The sequence below is a fragment of the Hyla sarda genome, chromosome 4 (genome assembly GCF_029499605.1).
Source record: "Hyla sarda isolate aHylSar1 chromosome 4, aHylSar1.hap1, whole genome shotgun sequence".
Lineage (NCBI taxonomy): Eukaryota > Metazoa > Chordata > Amphibia > Anura > Hylidae > Hyla > Hyla sarda.
The window spans coordinates 59,723,220-59,742,630 of record NC_079192.1 but is presented as its reverse complement, the minus strand read 5'-3'; the positions used below and the strand labels follow the sequence as shown (position 1 = coordinate 59,742,630).

The 19,411-nt window shown below is 43.4% G+C and overlaps 1 long non-coding RNA gene across 2 annotated transcripts in view; it reads right to left on the bottom strand.

The window, feature by feature from the left end:
- LOC130367994 (uncharacterized) overlaps positions 1-19,411 on the bottom strand; it is a 43,581-nt gene that overhangs the window by 10,961 nt on the left and 13,209 nt on the right. The window contains exons 4-5 of one of the 2 annotated variants that reach the window (XR_008892252.1): positions 11,131-11,150; positions 10,658-11,039 (exon numbers count right to left, since the gene is read on the bottom strand). The exons of the other annotated variant lie outside the window; for it this stretch is intronic. This is a non-coding gene — a long non-coding RNA (uncharacterized LOC130367994). Of the gene's footprint in view, positions 1-10,657; positions 11,040-11,130; positions 11,151-19,411 lie in introns of those variants that run through there. 2 annotated transcript variants of the gene reach the window in all.

Genomic DNA, 19,411 nt, shown 5'->3' with positions numbered 1-19,411 from the left:
GGCCTCTTGTTGGCTGCCTGCAAATCGCCGGCGGCCACAAGCGTGATTGACAGGGCGGGGAGCCAATGGCTCTTCGCTCTGTAAATCAGCCGAGCGCCACATTTAACAATAGGCGTGTCTGTAAGACACGCTTATAGTTAAATAAGTTCTGGACCAGCCGGCCGGGCTTGCGCTCGGCACTGTCCCCGGGCAAATGAGTGATGGACAGTCCGGCACCAATTTCAGTTGGGGGGGCACATGGGGGGGGGGGGGGGCCCTGGGCTTGATTAGGGTGTGCCCAGGCGCACCCCGTGCGCACGCCTATGATCTATCTATCTATCTATGTCAGTGTTTCCCAACCATGGTGCCTCCAGTGCTGGAGGCAATCTGTTCAGGAAACACTGGTCTATGCCCTATCTATCTATCTATCTATCTATCGATCTATCTATCTCAGAGAGAGATATAAGATTACTAATCCTCCATGTACCCGCATTGTTTTGATAACTGTTGCCCTTGGTTACGACCTACTATGGCGAGGTAATAAATGCTCAGTTCACCTGCAGTCTCCTGAAGGTAATGTCAGTATGTCTCCACTGTGCTTAACAGTAGGGTTAGAGCTCATAGAGGAAATTTGGTGATCAGATCCATGGGGGAGAAGAACTCTACAGGGATATAAGTTATTTTCCTTAAAAACAGCACATTTGTTCACCTTTACATATATGTATGGGGCACACATTTGATTTTACTTAATTTGCTCTGTGGGACAATCCAAAGAAAATTCAATGTATGCATTTCTTTTTATGATTCAGTATTAATAGTCATACATGAAATCCAGCATAATAGTGAAATATACATTATTTCAGCCTAAATTCTTGTTTTAGGTTGTAACAGGAGGTCATGTGAAAGGTCAGAGATATCTTATATTACTTCCCTGTCACCCCCATTAGTAGGTCACATACACTGAACATATAGGTGTGTTTTAGACATTTAGGTGCTTTTCCCTTTCTATGTATGGAAAACTATAGATATAGGGGAGATTTATCAAAACCAGTGCAGAGGAAAAGTTGACCAGTTGCCAGTAGCAACCAATAAGATTGATGCTTTCATTTTTTAAAAAGGCTTCTGAAAACTGAAAGAATCAATCTGATGATGGTAGATCATAAACTTAACGGCCCTGATTTACTAAGAGTGTTGTGTAGGTTTCATTGTGGGTATTAATTCCCTAAATTTTCTTTCCACAGTATTTACTAAGGTTTCCCTACATTTTGCTTTTTTTTACACATGTTCTGATCTGTAGAGTTTTTCTCAGCTCAAATCTACTACATTTTCTGTGGAAACCTTAGTAAATATGTTGGGTTTTTGTGAAAATGTGAGGAACACGCACCATTTCTGTTACCACAGCCCCTTTTCTCAACAGCTATGCCCCTTTTTCGGGTTTTCTCAGTAAAATGGAGAGTTGGTCGGGTTTTTCATTTCTGGCGCAAACAGAAAGAATTCTGGCGCAGATTCTGGCAGACAACCGACAAATTATGTCGGGTTTACAATAGTAAATCAGGGCCCATAGACGCATATAGGGGGGGATTTATCAAAACCTGTCCAGAGGAAAATTTGCTGAGTTGCCCATAGCAACCAATCAGCGCCCTTCGGACCCTGCAAAATGAAAGAAGCAATCTGATTGGTTGCTATGGGCAAGAGTTTAGTTGAATAATTAGATTTAATACAATTTACATTATTATTTTGACACGTTATATTTAATAGATCTAGTCATCATTTGCAAGTCTAGAACTCTAGATGTATTCTGACCAATATTTAGGATTTATGTACCTCTCCTGTGTCATCATGTCCTCTTCCTCATCTCCTGTTCTTTGTGTGTGCTCCCTCTGATAGCTAAGGCCTGAACTGTACTAGTGGCTGGTACAGATAGCTCCAAACACTTGATGACGTCACATGTGTGATGTCATAAGGGAAGATTAACAAAGAAAGCCGGCAAGGCCACTGCATGATTTTATATTGTTAGTTTTAATGGGTCTGTCAGGCTTCCATTATCTAACATTTTACAAGACAAAATATTAACCTGTTGGGTACGGAGGGTGTACAGGTACGCCCTCACATCCCGGTACTTAAGGATGGAGGGCGTACCTGTCCTCGGTATTTCCGATCACCACCACTCGCTGGGAGGTACTACTGCTGATATCCATCCCGGCACATTGCCTAGGGGGGGTCCTGAGACCATGGTCAAAATTATTCACTAGTCAATTCTGACTGGCCAATCACATTTTTTTTTGGGCCAATCTGGTCTCTGGTAGCCGATGGCCCAGAAAATAAGGGTGATCGGGGTGCCACCTCCTCCTATCCCCTACCATTGGTTGGTCAGGAGGGAATAAAGTTCAGATCCCCCGCTCTGCCCACCCATTGAAGTCCAGGCAGAGGAGGGGGTGGGGGGGGGGATGATGAGTCTGGGGGGGTTGGAAAGGGCCATGGGGGTTCGGGGTCTTACTGGCGGCAGGCGGCAGGCAGCAGGTGGTGGCAGACAACAAGCGACAATTTAGAGGAGCAGTGGCATTGGAGGTGAGTGATCTTCACTGTGGCCTGCTAGAAGTTACAAAACTACAACTCCCAGCATGCCCAGACAGCCAAAGGCTGTCTGGGCATGCTGGGAGTTGTAGTTTTGCAACATCTGGGGGGGCCACAGATTGGAGAACACTGTGCAGTGGTCTCCAAACTGTGGTTTCTAGATGTTGCAAAACTACTCTCAGGCATGGTGGGAGTTGTAGTTCTTTAACATTTGGCCCTTCAGATGTTGCAGAACTAAAACTTTGAGCATGCCTGGACAGTCTTGGCATGCTGGGAGTTGTTGTTTTGCAACATCTGGAGGGGCACAGTTTGGAGACCACTATACAGTGGTCTCCAAACTGTAGACCTCCAGATGTTGCAAACTACAATTCCCAGCATTCCTGGACAGTCTTGACATGCTGGGAGTTGTAGTTTTGCAACTTATGGAGGGGCACAGTTTGAAGACCACTATACAGTGGTCTCCAAACTGTAGACCTCCAGATGTTGCAAACTACAATTCCCAGCATGCCCAAACAGTCAGGCATGCTGGGAGTTGTAGTTCTGCAACATCTGTCCCTTCTGATGTTGCCGAACTACAACTCCCATCATGCCTGGACAGTGTTTTCTATCGCTGTGTCCCCCAAACACCCCCACACACACTATCCCTGCCCCCCCCCTTTTCCAGCACTATCCCTGTACCCCACCGCCCCCCCCCTTTCCAGGATGCCTCCAGCTGTTGCAAAACTACAACTCATAGCATGCTACGAGTTGTAGTTTTGCAACAGCTGGAGGGTTGGAAAACACTAATAGATAGATAAGTGTTTCCTGAAGAGGGTGCCTCCCGCCGTTGCAAAACTACAACATGCAAAACTACACCTCCGACCATGCTGGCAGTTGTAGTTTTGCAGGAAACACTCATCTATGCCCTCTCTATCTATCTCAGTAAGAGATATAAATTACTAATCCTCAATGTACCCGCATTGTTTTGATAACTGATGACCTTGGTTACGACCCACTGTGGCGGGGTAATACATGCTCAGTTCACCTGCAGTCTTCTGAAGGTAATGGCAGTTTGTCTCCACTGTGCTTATAAGCAAGGGGGATTGTGGGAAGTGTGTGCTCTGTTGCCTGGCAACAGTAGGGTTAGAGCTCAGAGAGGAAATTAGGTGATCAGATCCATGAGGGAGAAGAACAGGGATATAGGTTATTTTCCTTAAAAAACAGCACATTTGTTCACCTTTACATATGTGGTAGCCTAGTACGGGAGGTGTTACCCCATACCCTTGCTGCCCTGGCAGGCAGCCTTCCTTCAGTGTCCCCCATGTAAATAGGTTTATTATGTATTATACTGTGTAATGTGTGAAGAAAGTGTTGTCACTTTAAGACTGTTTACCATGTGAGTTGTCATATGATTGTTACCCAGGAGGTATCAGTGACCAGGTGACTTAAGGGTGACCAATGGGATCCCCTCAAAGCCTCCCCCATAAAAGCCCGGGGTTGAGCCTTTGCTCCCTCTCTCTTGCTTCCTGATGATGTCCAGTCAAGTCGTGCCTAAGTGTGTGTCCTGAGTCATAGGAGGCCTCAAGTCCAGTCTGCAGCCACAAGCTACAAACCTTCAAGTAAGCCACAGTCACAGTCTTGTCAGTCATCAGTCACAAGTCAGTCACAGTCATCATTTGTCAAGTCAACTTGGCCTGCATTAAATTGACCTCATCTACTACAAGTCCCAGCAAGCCCTAAAGGTCTCTGAAGTCACTGGTCACCTCTGTGGGCCCTGGCTGAACTGTATAGACTTTTCCACCTGTCTAACCTCAGTAAAGCTATCGTTATCCATAACTTGGTGTCGGAGTCATTATTGTCCCTGTGCCCAGCCCGGGATCCAGCAGTATACCTTTGGGTGGTATTGAGTATAAACCACACCCTGGCATCACGAATACAAGGGATTAATGCCATCTGCCCCTAGGGTAATTCCATCTGCCCTGCATCAAACCCCCATACCACACATATATGTATGGGGCACACACCTGATTTGACCAAATTTGCTCTGTGGGACAATCCTGTTAAAGAAAATTCAATGTATGCATTTCTTTTTATGATTCAGTATTACTATGTGCAACTCCTCTACACAGATTTTGATGATTCTCCCCCATAGACTTAATATACTCATACAGGGGGAGATTTATCAAAACCCGTGTGAAGGAAGAGTTGCCCAGTTGCCCCTAGCAACCAATCTGATTGCTTCTTACATTTTTACAGAGGCCTTGTTAAAAATGAAAGAAGCGAGCTGATTGGTTGCTATGGGCAACTGGGCAACTTTTCCTGTGGACAGGTTTTGATAAATCTCCCCCACAGTATTTATAACCTCCAACTCTTTGTGTAATAGAAATTAATAAACAGTATATACTTGGTAATTTGTGAACATCAGCAAAGTGTCTAGTTAAATAATTAGATTTAATACAATTTACATTATTATTTTGACACATTATATTTAATTGATCTAGTCATCATTTGCAAGTCTAGAACTCTAGATGTATTCTGACCAATAATTAGGATTAATGTACCTCTCTTGTGTCATCTTGTCCTCTTCCTCATCTCCTGTTCTTTGTGTTCACTCCCTCTGATAGCTAAGGCCTGAACTGTACTAGTGTCTGGTACAGATAGCTCCAAACACTTGATGACATCACATGTGTGATGTCATAAGGGAATATAACCAAAGAAAGCCGGCAAGGCCACTGCATGATTTTATATTGTTAGTTTTAATGTGATCTGTCAGGCTTCCATTATTTAACATTTTACAAGACAAAATATTAGTCTGTTGACAGGTACACCCTCGCGTCCCAGTACTTAACCCCTACAGGACCCATGACGTAACGTTACGTCCCGACACCCTGGGTCTTAAGGACCAAGGACGTACAGTTACGTCATGGGCAGTTCTGGTCCCCGCCGTGCGCTGGGCGGGGATCGGACCGGGATGCCTGCTGAAATCATTCAGCAGGCATTCCGTGCAAATGTCCAGGGGGGTCATCAGACCCCCCCCCCATGTCGGCGATCGCGGCAAATCCGCACTTGCGATTTGTGCGATTCCGGGTCATTACGGTGTCTATAGTGACCTGGTGACCCGGAATGTAAGGGGAATCGCGGGTGTCTAAGACACCTAGGATCCCCCTGAAGCGATAGGAGTGAGGTGGCAGGGGTGCCACCCCTCCTATCCCTGCTATTGGTGGTCTAGACGCGACCACCAATAGCAGATCGGGGGCGGGGGCGTTAACTTTCGTTTTCCCCGTCCTGCCCACCCACAATAGGCGGAGCAGGACGGGGAAACGACGGGGACTGGCGTTGAAGATCCACTTACCGATCCGGACAGGCGACGGAGGCTGCGGGCAACGGAGATCGGCAGGCAGCGATGACGTGCAGCTGGATCCGACGGAAGCCGGTGAGTTGCCTAGCAACATCTGCAGGGTACAGTTTGAGACCATTATACAGTGGTCTCTAACTGAAGCCCTCCAGATGTTGCAAAACTACAACTCCCAGCATGCCCAGACAGCTGTTTGGGCATGCTGGAATATGTAGTTTTGCAACAGCTGGAGGGCTACAGTTTGAGACCACTATATAGTGGTCCCTAAACTGTAGCCCTCCAGATCTTGCAAAACTACAACTCCTAGCATGCCCAAACAACTGTTTGCTGTCTGGGCATGCTGGGAATTGTAGTTTTGCAACAGCTGGAGGACCACAGTTTGGAGATCACTTTGCAGTGTTCTCTAAAACTGTAGCCCTCCAGATGTTGCAAAACTGCAAATCCCAGTATGTCCAAACAGCAATTAGCTGTCTCGGCATGCTGGGAGTTGTAGTTGCGTACCTCCAGCTATTGCATAATTACATCTCCCAGCATGCCCTTCGGCGATCAGTACATGCTGGGAGTTGTAGTTTTGAAACAGCAGGAGGCAGACTGGTTGGAAAATACTGAGTTAGGTAACAAAACCTAACTGAAGGTTTTCCAACCAGTGTGTCTCCAGCTGTTGCAAAAGTACAACTCCCAGCATGCACGGTCTGTCAGTACATGCTGGGAGTTGTAGTTTTGAAACAGCTGGAGGTTTGCCCCCCCCATGTGAACGTACAGGGTACATTCACACAGGCAGGTTTACAGTAAGTTTCCTGCTTCAAGTTTGGGCTGCGGCAAATTTTTCGCCGCAGCTCAAACTCCTAGCGGGAAACTCACCATAACACGCCAGTGCGAATGTACCCTAAAAACACTACACTAACACATAATAAAGAGTAAAACACTACATATACACCCCTTACACTGTCCCCCCAATAAAAATGAAAAATGTATTGTATGGCAGTGTTTCCAAAATGGAGCCTCCAGCTGTTGCAAAACAACAACTCCCAGCATGTCCAGACAGCCACTGACTGTCCAGGCATGCTGGGAATTTAGCAACAGCTGGAGGCACCCTTTTTGGGAATCACTGGTGTAGAATACCCCTATGTCCACCCTATGCGATCCCTAATTTAGTCCTCAAATGCGCATGGAACTCTCTCACTTCGGAGCCCTGTCGTATTTCAAGGAAACAGTTTAGGGCTACATATGAGGTATTTCCGTACTCGGGAGAAATTGCACTACAAATTTTGGGGGGCTTTTTCTCCTTTTACCCCTTATGAAAATCAAAAGTTGGGGCTACACCAGCTTGTATGTTTAAAAAAATAAAACATTTTACACTAACATGCTGGTGTTGCCCTATACTTTTTATTTTCACAAGCGTTAAAAGGAAAAAAAGACCCCCAAAATGTGTAAAACAATTTCTCCTGAGTACAGAAATACCCCATATGTAGGCATAAAATGCTCTGTGGGAGCACAACAAGGCTCAGGAGTGAGAGCGCACCATGTACATTTGAGGCCTAAATTGGTGATTTGCACAGGGGTGGCCGATTTTACAGCGGTTCTGACATAAAAGCAAAAAAATAAATACCCACATGTGATCCCATTTTGGAAACTACACCCCTCACGTAATGTAATAAGGGGTACAGTGAGCATTTACGCCCCACAGGTGTCTGACAGATTTTTGGAACAATGCCCCTTAACCAAAATTTGCTCTCAAAAGGCCAAATATGACTCCTTCTCTTCTGAGCATTGTAGTTCGCCCGTAGTGCACTTCAGGTCAACTTATGGGGTACCTCCATACTCAGTAGAGATGGTGTTACAAATTTTCTGCTATTAACCCTTGCAAAAAGGTGAAATTTGGGGGGAAACACATTTTAGTGAAATTTTTTTAACATTTTAAACATTTTTTTTACATATGCAAAACTCGTGAAACACCTGTGGGGTATTAAGGCTCACTTAATTCCTTGTTACGTTCCTCAAGGGGTCTAGTTTCCAAAATGGTATGGAATGTGTTTTTTTTCCGTTGTTCTGGCACCTTAAGGCCTACCTAAATGCAACATGCCCCCCAAAAACCATTTCAGAAAAACCTACTCTCTAAAATCCCCTTGTCGCTACTTCCCTTCTGAGCCCTCTAGTGCATCCGCCAAACACTTTACATAGACATATGTGGTATGTGCTTACTCGAGAGAAATTGGGCTAACAAACATAAGTATACATTTTCTCCTTTTACCCTTGTAAAAATTCAAAAATTGGGTCTACAAGAACATGCGAGTGTAAAAAATGAAGATTGTAAAATTTTCTCCTTCACTTTGCTGCTATTCCTGTGAAACACCTAAAGGGTTAAAACGCTGACTGAATGTCATTTTTAATACTTTGGGGGGGGGTGCAGTTTTTATAATGGGGTCATTTGTGGGGAATTTCTAAGATGAAGACCCTTCAAATCCACTTCAAACCTGAACTGGTCCCTGAAAAATAGTGAGTTTGAAAATTTTGTGAAAAATTGGAAAATTGCTGCTGAACTTTGAAGCCCTCTGGTGTCTTCCAAAAGAAAAAACACATCAATTTTATGACGCAAGCATGAAGTAGACATATTGTATATGTGAATTAAAAAAAAATTATTTGGAATATCCATTTTCCTTACAAGCAGAGAGCTTCAAAGTTAGAAAAATGCTAAATTTTCAAATTTTTCATCAAATTTGGGGATTTTTTTTACCAAGAAAGGATGCAAGTTACCACAAAATTTTACCACTATGTTAAAGTAGAATATGTCATGAAAAAACAATCTCAGAATCAGAATGATAACTAAAATCATTCCAGAGTTATTAATGTTTAACCCCTTAAGGAATGTTTAACCCCTTCCTCCTCGCCTTCTAAAAATCATAACTCTTTTATATTTTCATCCACAGACTAGTATGAGGGCTTGTTTTTTGCGCGACCAGTTGTCCTTTGTAATGACATCACTCATTATATCATAAAATGTATGGCGCAACCAAAAAACACTATTTTTGTGGGGAAATGAAAACGAAAAATGCAATTTTGCTAATTTTGGAAGGTTTTGTTTTCACGCCGTACAATTTATGGTAAAAATGACATGTGTTCTTTATTCTGAGGGTCAATATGGTTAAAATGATACCCATTATTACGTACTTTTATATTATTGTTGCGCTTAAAAAAAAATCACAAACTTTTTAACCAAATTAGTACGTTTATAATCCCTTTATTTTGATGACCACTAACTTTTTTATTTTTCCGTATAAGCGGCGGTATGGGGGCTCATTTTTTGCGCCATGATCTGTACTTTTTTTTGATTCTACATTTGCATATAAAAAACTTTTAATAAATTGTTTATGTTTTTTTTTAAATAAAATGTATTAAAAAAGTAGGAATTTTGGACTTTTTTTTTTTCGTTCACGCCGTTCACCGTACGGGATCATTAACATTTTATTTTAATAGTTCGGACATTTACGCACGCGGCGATACCAAATATGTCTATAAAAAAAATTATGCTTTTTGGGGGTAAAATAGGAAAAAACTGACGTTTTACTTTTTTATTGGGGGAGGGGATTTTTCACTTTTTTTTTACTTTTAAATTTTTTTTTACACTTGAATAGTCCCCATAGGAGACTATTCATAGCAATACCATGATTGCTAATACTGATCTGTTCTATGTATAGGACATAAAACAGATCAGTGTTATCGACGATCTTCTGATCTGGTCTGCTCGATCACAGACCAGAGCAGGAGACGCCGGGAGCCGGATGGAGGAAGGAGAGGGGACCTCCGTGCAGCGTTATGAATGATCAGGACGTACATTTACGTTCTGCGTCCTTAAGGGGTTAAAATGACAGTGGTCAGATGTGCAAAAAACGCTCTGGTCCTAAGGTGTAAAATGGGTCCTTGAGGGGTTACAGGGGTATTCCAGGATTTTTTTAATTTGACTATGCTACAGGGGCTGTAAAGTTAGTGTAATTCATAATATAGTGTCTGTACCTGTGTGTGACGGTTTTCTCACGATTCTTCTGTGATTTTCTCCCCAATATTTATTTTTAGCAGCATACAAAATTACTGTTGTCTCGGATTTTTACCAGCTTGCAATGCGGTCGAGACCTGACATCACTAGCCAGCTGATGACAGGGAGCCTGTCTGCTTCAATGGGTGGAGCGATTACTTGGTGGGTGAGAGATCAACTGCAACTAATACAACAGCTGTACAGTGGTCTCCAAACTGTAGACCTCCAGATGTTGCAAAACTACAATTCCCAGCATGCCCAGACAGATGTTGCTGAACTACAACTCCCATCATGTCTGGAAAGTCTGGGCATGCTTGGAGTAGTAGTTTTGCAACATCTGGAGGTCCACAGTTTTTGGACCACTACACAGTGGTCTCCAAACTGTTCTTCTCCAGTTGTTGCATAACTATAACTCCTAGAATGCCCTTTGGCTGTCAGTACATGCTGGGAGTTGTAGTTTTTCAACTGCTGTAGGCACAATGGTTGGGAACTGGTTAGAGTGTGTTTCCTAACTGGAAGTTTCCCAACCTGCATGCCTCCAGCTGTTGCAAAACTACAACTTCCAGAATGCACTGAGAGACTACAAATTTTTCATTTTCACGTTCCAATTTAACAAAAGTTCGTCAATCACCTGTGGGGTATTAAGGCTCACTGTACCCTTTGTTGCGTTCCTTGAGGGGTGTGGTTTCCAAAAAATAAGTAACTATGTGAGAATAGATTATAGTTAGGGAAGTGCTCAATAAAACTTAACATTTATTAATGCCAGATAAAGGAAAGGTCATAAAATCACTCAATAGTGATGTATTATGAATCAGACAATACAGTGTCTCCAATGCGACACTGATTTATAAAGAGTAGAATCACTGTTAATAAATCTCCTGATGTGTCAAGGAGAAAAAGAGTACCCCTTTTAGCACAAAAGAATAAAGCCCAACGCGTTTCTAGCGCCACTGTCTTTACGGCGCCGTCCTCAGGGGATTTTTAGGGGATTATCTATAGCCCCATGGCAAGATATAGAAGTAATTAATGAATACACTTAATTATACATGTATCCCAAACACCCATATGCCATCTCCTGGGCTTAAATGATGAAATCAGCAAATACAGGATTCTGGTCGGTACCTGAAAAAAAGTGACACATACCAAAAATCAATTCTGAATCCAAGTTCAATCCTGCAAAATAAAGAATGGCCACATAGCTCTCCGTACTCACTCAGGTTACTCATCCTGTTCCTGAAAAATAAAACATAGGATCCCTATCAGTGAGTACCTATGGAGAGTCCGTACCTGGAAAGGAATGTGTCATGTAACACTTACGTTTACCGCTTATTCATTCCTGTTTCTGTCCGGGAGCGCTACACTCTGAATTGGCAGAGATGCCGGCTTGTTTCTGCCTGGCGCGCACTCTGCCGGAAGCAAGGCAGCGTCTGTCCTCATATCCGGTATCGGTCATCCTGACGCGCTCTCGGGCCCTGCCCATTGCCCGGAGCGTCGTTATTCGCCGCGATCATAACAGATCGCGCGAGACAGGAGACTGGATGCGCTGACCGAGATAGGTATGGGAAGAGATTCTCACTAAGGTATTTTAGGCTAAGTCCCAATGTATCCGATCCCCTGAAAGAGACCACATTATTCCAAAAAGATCCGATTCAGGAACCAGAGCATATATAGGTCATAGATAGTTGACAACTCATTTTGAAAATACATTGGTTGTAATATATAAAATAAAGAAAGCACAACTAGCTGGATAACTAGGAAATGGAGGAATTGTGAAAATCTATACGGCACCAATCTATATCAATTAGTAAAATGATGAAAAGTAAGGGGGTCAATATGACACCCAAATAAATTCGGTACATCGGACACATTTAAGGCCAAGATGTTAGGGAAGTCCGGAGCACAATATATAATATAGAATAAAGAATATATTGTGATGACAATATATACATAGCTGTATCAGGTAAGTAAATAATATATGCATACCTACATCAGGTAAGTAGGGGGGGGGAAACCTACTATTGACAAGGAAGGGCATTTAAGGGCAATTTTCAACCTATGCTCTGCTTCATCTTTCTGAGAACAACTAACATGTGACCCTGAATTGTCACCTGGAAATATGATGGGGTTCATGAGAAGGAACTCTGTTGGCATTTGAGGATTATGTTTCTTCAAACCTATCAGTAGCTCATTCAGAGGAAAATAAAAGGAACATCCATATGTGAGCCTATTACAGACAGTGCACCCCCTAGGGAAGGTGTATAGGGGGGAACTGGACAATTGGAAACAGGTGTTCCCTAAATTTACTTTCCAGAAATGAATAAAGTGTACTATGGGGAAAATGAAAATTGCTATTTTACTACTGATATGCCAAAAACCAAAAGCAAAAAAATATGTCCTCCCCAAACCCTATGCTCTGAATGATCATTCTGGGAATGTGATGTGTGTGGCCGTCCCTAACCTGCTGCCTCAAATATGCACCCTGCTCAGGTGGAGAGAGAGCGCTCTCTGATGATAGGGACCCATGACCTATTCTTGGAAAAAATACTCCAAGAGTTCTTATCAGTTTTTTTTTTTATGAAAGGGTTTTTTGGGCAATTCTAGGGTTTATAGGGTTAAAATCTGGAATGTACTCTGGACTTGGTAAATTGGGGACAAATTATGGAAAAATTAAATGAAAAGGGAAAAGGACAAAAAATGTAGTACTTCATGGAAGTGTGGTACTTCCGGAAGCAACCTTTAATGCAGAGGCCCGATGATCAGAGTGGTGGTGTCCTTCCATATCCCCCTCTTGCAACACGCTCTGCATTTTTTCTGGAATCGTCCCTTCTTTCCAGTGTGAGGGACCTCACCTGGAAAGTGCTGGCCTGGGACGATCCTTGCACCTATATTTACAGTTCTTTGGGAACTCCGGCCTGCTCTTTCCCGGTCGTTAAAGATCAGGGCCTTTAGGACTTCCTCCTGGAACTGAATGAATGTCCCTGTGTTGCCAGCGTACTGGGACAATACAAAAGAGTTGTACATGGCAACCTGCACCAAGTAGACCGCAACTGTTTTGTACCATACCCGTGTTTTACGCATGGCGTTATATGGCTTGAGGACTTGATCAGAGAGATCAACTCCCCCTATATACTGATTGTAGTCCAGAATACAATCAGGCTTGAGGACCGTTGTTTTGGTGCCTCGCACAGGGACAGGTGAGCTGCCGTTACCATGAATTTTGGTCAGCATAAGAACATCCCTCTTATCCTTATACCTGACCAGCAACAGGTTTTCATGGGTAAGGGCACGGGACTCACCCTTGGGCATAGGTATCTTAACAAAATTTAGAGGGAGCCCTCTCTGGTTCTTCCAAACGGACCCACAAGCGGACGGACGTGGATCTGGCGGCGAGGGATTTAAACAGAGGGATACTGGTATAAAAGTTATATCCACGTAAAGGTGGTAAATCTTATCCAGCAGTGGGTGCAAAAGGTCCCCCATGATTTTCCCGTTAACACCCTGAGTGGAAGGATGTTCTGGGGTCCGGAAGCGTGTGTGTTTTGGTGCAAACTGTATAATGGTGTGTGATTAAAAAAAAAGGCTGCAGCCTAAAAAAATAGGGGGCAAAACGCGGCGCCCTAATAGGGCCCGGGTCACGCTGGAAAATGTTCAACGGACCCTTGGGGACCTATTAGGGGGGTACTTAAAGGGGTACTCTGGTGCTTACACATCTTATCCCCTATCCCCTATGCAGTGATGTGATCGCCATCTCCCACCAGCAACAGAGGGTGATTGGTGGTGTGTCGTACACAACCAATCACCCTCTGATTCCGGGTCATCAGGTCACACGTGTCATTGGGTCACACGTATTCCCCACATATCGATGGTCTGAATGATCACCGGTCTGAATAATTTCAGCAGGCATCCCATTCTGTTCACCGCCGGATTACCGGCAGTGAACAGAAACGCCAGGGGCGTACAGGTACGCTCTTGGTCCTTAAGTGCCAGGACTTAAGGGCGTACCTGTATGCCCTTGATCCTGGTAGGGTTAAGGGGTGGTTAAAAGAAATAAAAATACATAATTATTTAATAATATTTTGTCGATTTTTTGCATTGTGAGAGGTTGGTATGAGTTGGAATGGAGGCCCATTTTTTTAATGGGACAGAATAGCCCTTAAATTACTAAACAACATTATGACTTGCATCCAGGTTATTAGGTAGATCACAGTAAGGGAGGTAAGGATAAAACTCCCAAGTTATAAATGAGTATAGAAAAAAAATATACAGCGTGCAAAGACTTCTTCACATTTACTGTTACCACTGGGTGGGTAAAATTATCCAGGCCAGGGGCAGAGCCGGATCATCATTGGCTCTCACAGAGCACCTGCTCCGGGCCCCTTGCCCGCAGGGGGCCCCCGTCACATTCAGGACATCCTTGATGCCCCGGTTAACTCTTTGCGGCTCCGCGTTAACTTTAAAAATGCAGGTGCCGCCAAGAGGTAGCGCACGCAAGGCGTGCGCCCATAGAAGGGCACAGCAGAGCAGCGAGGATGGTAAGTCACCAGCGGCAAGTCATCTTCAGTGTTCCAACCACCGCTCCTCTCCGGTCCCGAGACCTACTGCTATGGCCCATAGGCCATAGCAGTAGATCGTGACCCCGGACCATAGGAGTGGTTGTCGGAACACTGGGGCAGTAAACAGGCATACAGCCTCCAGCCATACACTGTATATGGCTGAAGGCTGTATGTCTGTGGGGGAACTGTACTGCACCTAATGTGGGGATCAAAAGTTTGGGCACCCCAGGTAAAAAAAATTATTAATGGGCATAAAAAGGCCAAAGAAAGATGGAAAAATCTCCAAAAGGCATCAAATTACAGATTAGACATTCTTATAATATGTCGAAAAAAGGTACATTTAATTTCCATCATTTAAACTTTCAAAATAACAGAAAACAAAAAAAATGGTGTCTGCAAAATTTTGGGCACCCTGAAGAATTTATAGCATGCACTCTCCCCTTTGCAAAGCTGAGACCTGCCAGTGTCATGGATTGTTCTCAATCATCATCTGGGAAGACCAGGTGATGTCAATCTCAAAGGTTTTAAATACCCAGACTCATCTGACCTTGCCCCAACAATCAGCACCATGGGTTCTTCTAAGCAATTGTCTAGAAATCTGAAAATGAAAATAGTTGACGCTCACAAAACTGGAGAAGGCTATAAAAAGATAGCAAAACGTTTTCAGATGTCAATATCCTCTGTTCGGAATGTAATTATGAAATGGCAGTCATCAGGAACAGTGTTTTTTTTTTTTTGTTCTTGTTTTTTATCCCATGAGAGGGCTTTCACCAGCGATCTACTGATCGCCCATATAATACATTGCACTAGTATTATAGTGCAGTGTATTATGGCTGTCAGCATTATGTTGACAGCCAATGTTTCATTATGGCTAATGTGAGGGGACGGTTGGGTTACTTTTTATATTTTTTGGGTTATTTAAAAAAAAAATATTTTTTTATATATACATTTTTGTAGGGGTTGGGGTTAATTATTTTATAAATTGTTTATTTTTAACTTATTATTTAGATAGGATTCATGCAGAATACATTGCCAACTATGGGGAGGGCAATGCACCCATGGAACCTCTGGCAATAATTATTCCGGCTGGAAATTCCTCAGTGTGAACATAGCCTTTAAGTGTTTTATAAAGGGGACTTTTATCTTTTTTTTATATTAACATTATTTTTTTTCAACGCTTACAGAAAAAAAAATACAAGTTCTTACAAATACAATACAACAAGTTACAAATACATATGCATTTATTTGGTCCTATTATAACCCACCCCACCCTCCACCCACAATGGCAGGAAAAAAAAACATTTGCAAAATTCTCTTCTTATCCGCACCTCTCTCTGGAAATTCCGGAATCATCCTAATTATCAGTGTCCCATAGACCCCACTTTTTCTTCCATATATCAAAATTTTTTTGGACTTTTTGCTTTTAACCTTTTCAAAACCTTTAACCCTTTGCAACTCTTGTTTCCATTTTAGACTACTCGGTTTTTGTTAGAAATCCATTTCCTTATTATAATCAACCTCCCTGTACTCAATGCATTCAAGATCAACTTCTTTTTGACCACAGGTAGGTTAGGGATTAGACCAAACAGGAAAACTCCTGGTTTCCACTCCAAACTAACTAAACTATTTTTCTTTTAATCTGTTCTTTAATTTCAAACCAAAAATCGTTTATATACGGGCACTCCCACAGCATATGAAGCAGATTCGCTTCGGTCCTTCCACATTTTGGGCAGTCCGCATGGGCACGAATTTTCCATTTGCATAGATCTTTAGGGGTATAATATAGTCTATGCAATAGCATAAACTGAGAGGTTTGAAATTTTTCATTTTCCGACATCTGGACCACACTCACAGTCATTCCCTTCCAAGTGATCTCATCCGACAGCACTCCTTCTTTTGCCCACTTTACTTTTAACTTTCATCCCCTCTAGTTTCCCTAATCGAAGAATTTTATATACTGCAGACAGCCCCAATTTCCTACCCCCATCCACCAATTCAATCAAGGGATGGTTCTGGATACTAAGAGCCCTTGTATCCTTAGTATACTTTACAGCATGTTCTAGTTGGAGGAAACCAAATTTATATTTATCTTTTAACCCAAACTCCCTCTGCAGATTTTCAAATTTTTTAAATTTTTCTTCACTGAACATTTGCTCAACATATACTATCCTCTTTCTTAACCATAAACCATAATGCTCAATTTTACTTATTTCATTAAAATTATTATTTTCCCACAGTAGAGTAAATTTCACACTTCCTGTAATGTTAAAAACACTTTTAACTTTCCTCCACACCCAGTTTGCCTGTGCACCAATTGTATCCTTCTTATTAAATTTCAAATTATTTTCCAATACTTCAAACACGTGCTTCCTATACACCTTATATTTAAATTTTAAGAGGTCATGAATCAGCTGACCTTGATCACCCATGAGCTGTGATAGGTGAGCCGCCCAGTAATACAGTCTAAAGTTTGGAACCCCTAACCCCCCCTATCTCTGGGAAGCGTGAATGTGTCTAATCTAATCCTAACCTTTTTCTTACCCCAAATTAATGTATTCACCAAACCATCAATTTTTCTGAACCATACTTCATCTATAATTACCGGGGATGCTGTTAAATAGTATAAAAGTTACGGCAGAACCAGCATTTTTGTCAATGCTATACGATCGGACATTCCCAAGGGTAGTTTTAACCAGATATCAATTTTCTTTTTAATTTTTACCAACAGCGGGGCTAGATTTAACTTGATATAGTCCTTTGGATTGCTACTAATGCTAATCCCCAGGTATTCCATGGTCTCTGGATATTTTATTACTTTTAATTCACTAAACCTTTCTTCACCTATGCCTTCCACAATAATTAATGAAGATTTTCTCCAGTTGATTGAGAGTCCAGAGATACAACCAAATTCCTGAATGTCCTGAATAATGTCAACTAAATGAATGTTCGGGTTCCTGACAAACAGTAATAAATCATCCGCATATAATGCAATTTTTCCTTCATCTCCTCCTGGACCAAAACCCTGGTATCGGGAATGATTTTTGAGAAAAACAGAGGTTCAATAAATAAAAGAAATAATAAAGGTGTCAGGGGACACCCTTTTCTTGTGCCCCATGTGAGGCTAAATTGGCTAGATATAGTATTGTTTATTTTAATTCTTGCCCTGGGATGGTCGTATAACAGCTTAATATAATTTATAAAGCTCTGCCCCAACCCAAACTGTTCCAACGCTTTCCATAAGAAGGCCCACTCCACCCTGTCAAACGCTTTTTCAGCGTCTAGCTACAGGATGGAGCGGGCCCCCCCCCCCCGTCTCCCCAAGCTGGATGGCCAAAAAAAATCGCCTAATATTATCCATTCCATTCCTGTTCTTCATAGATCCAACCTGATCTCTCCCCACCAGTTTCCCAATTACTCCCTTCAGGTGCAACGTTAATACCTTTGCAAAAAAATTTCTATCTGTATTTAAAAGCGAGATGGGTCTATATGAACCCATCTCGCTTAGATCTTTACCCTTTTTCGGGATTAATACCATCATTGCTGCGGAAGGGACCCCTGTCTGCAGGATTAATCTAACACCTCTTGGAGTTTCCCTAACAATGACTTACCGTATATCCTGGCGTATAAGACGACTTTTTAACCCCGAATTTTGTTCTGAAAAGTCTGGGGTCGTCTTATACGCCGGGTATTGAGGTCCGGGATAGGAAAACTTCTGATTATCTGCCCAGGCCGGCTCCCGTGTGTGGCTGCAGGCGGGGGCCAGCCAGAGCAAGTAAAAACTAATACTGTATACTAAAAACCAGGGGGCCTCCAGCTGTTGTGAAACTACAACTCCCAGCATGGCAAAGGCTGTCCGGGCACGCTGGGAGTTGTAGTTTTACAACAGCTGGAGGCCCCCTGGTTTTTAGTATACAGTATTAGTTTTTAGCTGCTCTGGCCGGCCCCTGCCTGCACACGGGAGCCGGCCCGGGCAGATAATCATAGGTATTCCTATGCCGGACATCCCTGTGTCGTAAAAAATCTTTCGGGACATAAGGATGTCCACCGGTCACTTACCATTCCCCAGCGGCGCATGTCCTCCTGCAATCCTACTTTGGTCCTCCTGCGGTCCGGTCCTCCGTCTCTATGGTTGTACGCACGGGACGTCAGTGATGTTACGTGCCTACAACCATAGAGGCAGAGGAGCGCAGGACCAGGAGGACCGCAGGAGGATGCGCACCGACCTGGGCCTGGTGAGTAACCGACCATGCTATCTTAAGTGATCCGGTCACCGCTCCCCGGTCCTGGCACCTACTGCTACAGTCCATAGGCCATAGCAGTAGATGGTGACCTGGGCCGGAGGAGCGGTGATCGTAACACTGTGGGGGCAGACCAGTACAGACATACAGCCTGCAGCCATACACTGTATATGGCTGGAAGCTGTATGTCTGTTGGGGGGAGCTGCCAATCTAATGTGGGGGGAGCTGCCTACTATTGTGGGGGAACTGCTGACCTAATGTGGGGGGAGCTTCCTACAAATGTGGGGGGAGCTGCCTACAAATGTGGGGGGAGCTGCCTACTATTGTGGGGGAACTGCCTACTATTGTGGGGGGAAATGCTGACCTAATGTGGGGGAAGTGCCTACAAATGTGGGGGGAGCTGACTACTATTGTGGGGGAACTGCTGACCTAATGTGGGGGAAGCTGCCTACAAATGTGGGGGGAGCTGCCTACAAATGTGGGGGAGCTGCCTACTATTGTGGGGGAACTGCTACTAATGTGGGGGAGCTGCCTACTAATGTGGGGTAACTGCTGACCTAATGTGGGATAACTCACGAACTATTGTTGGGGAGCTGCCTACTATTGTGGGGGAACTGCCGACCTAATGTGGGGGAACTGCCGACCTAATGTGGGGGAACTGCTGACCTAATGTGGGGGAGCTGGCAATCTAATGTGGGGGAAC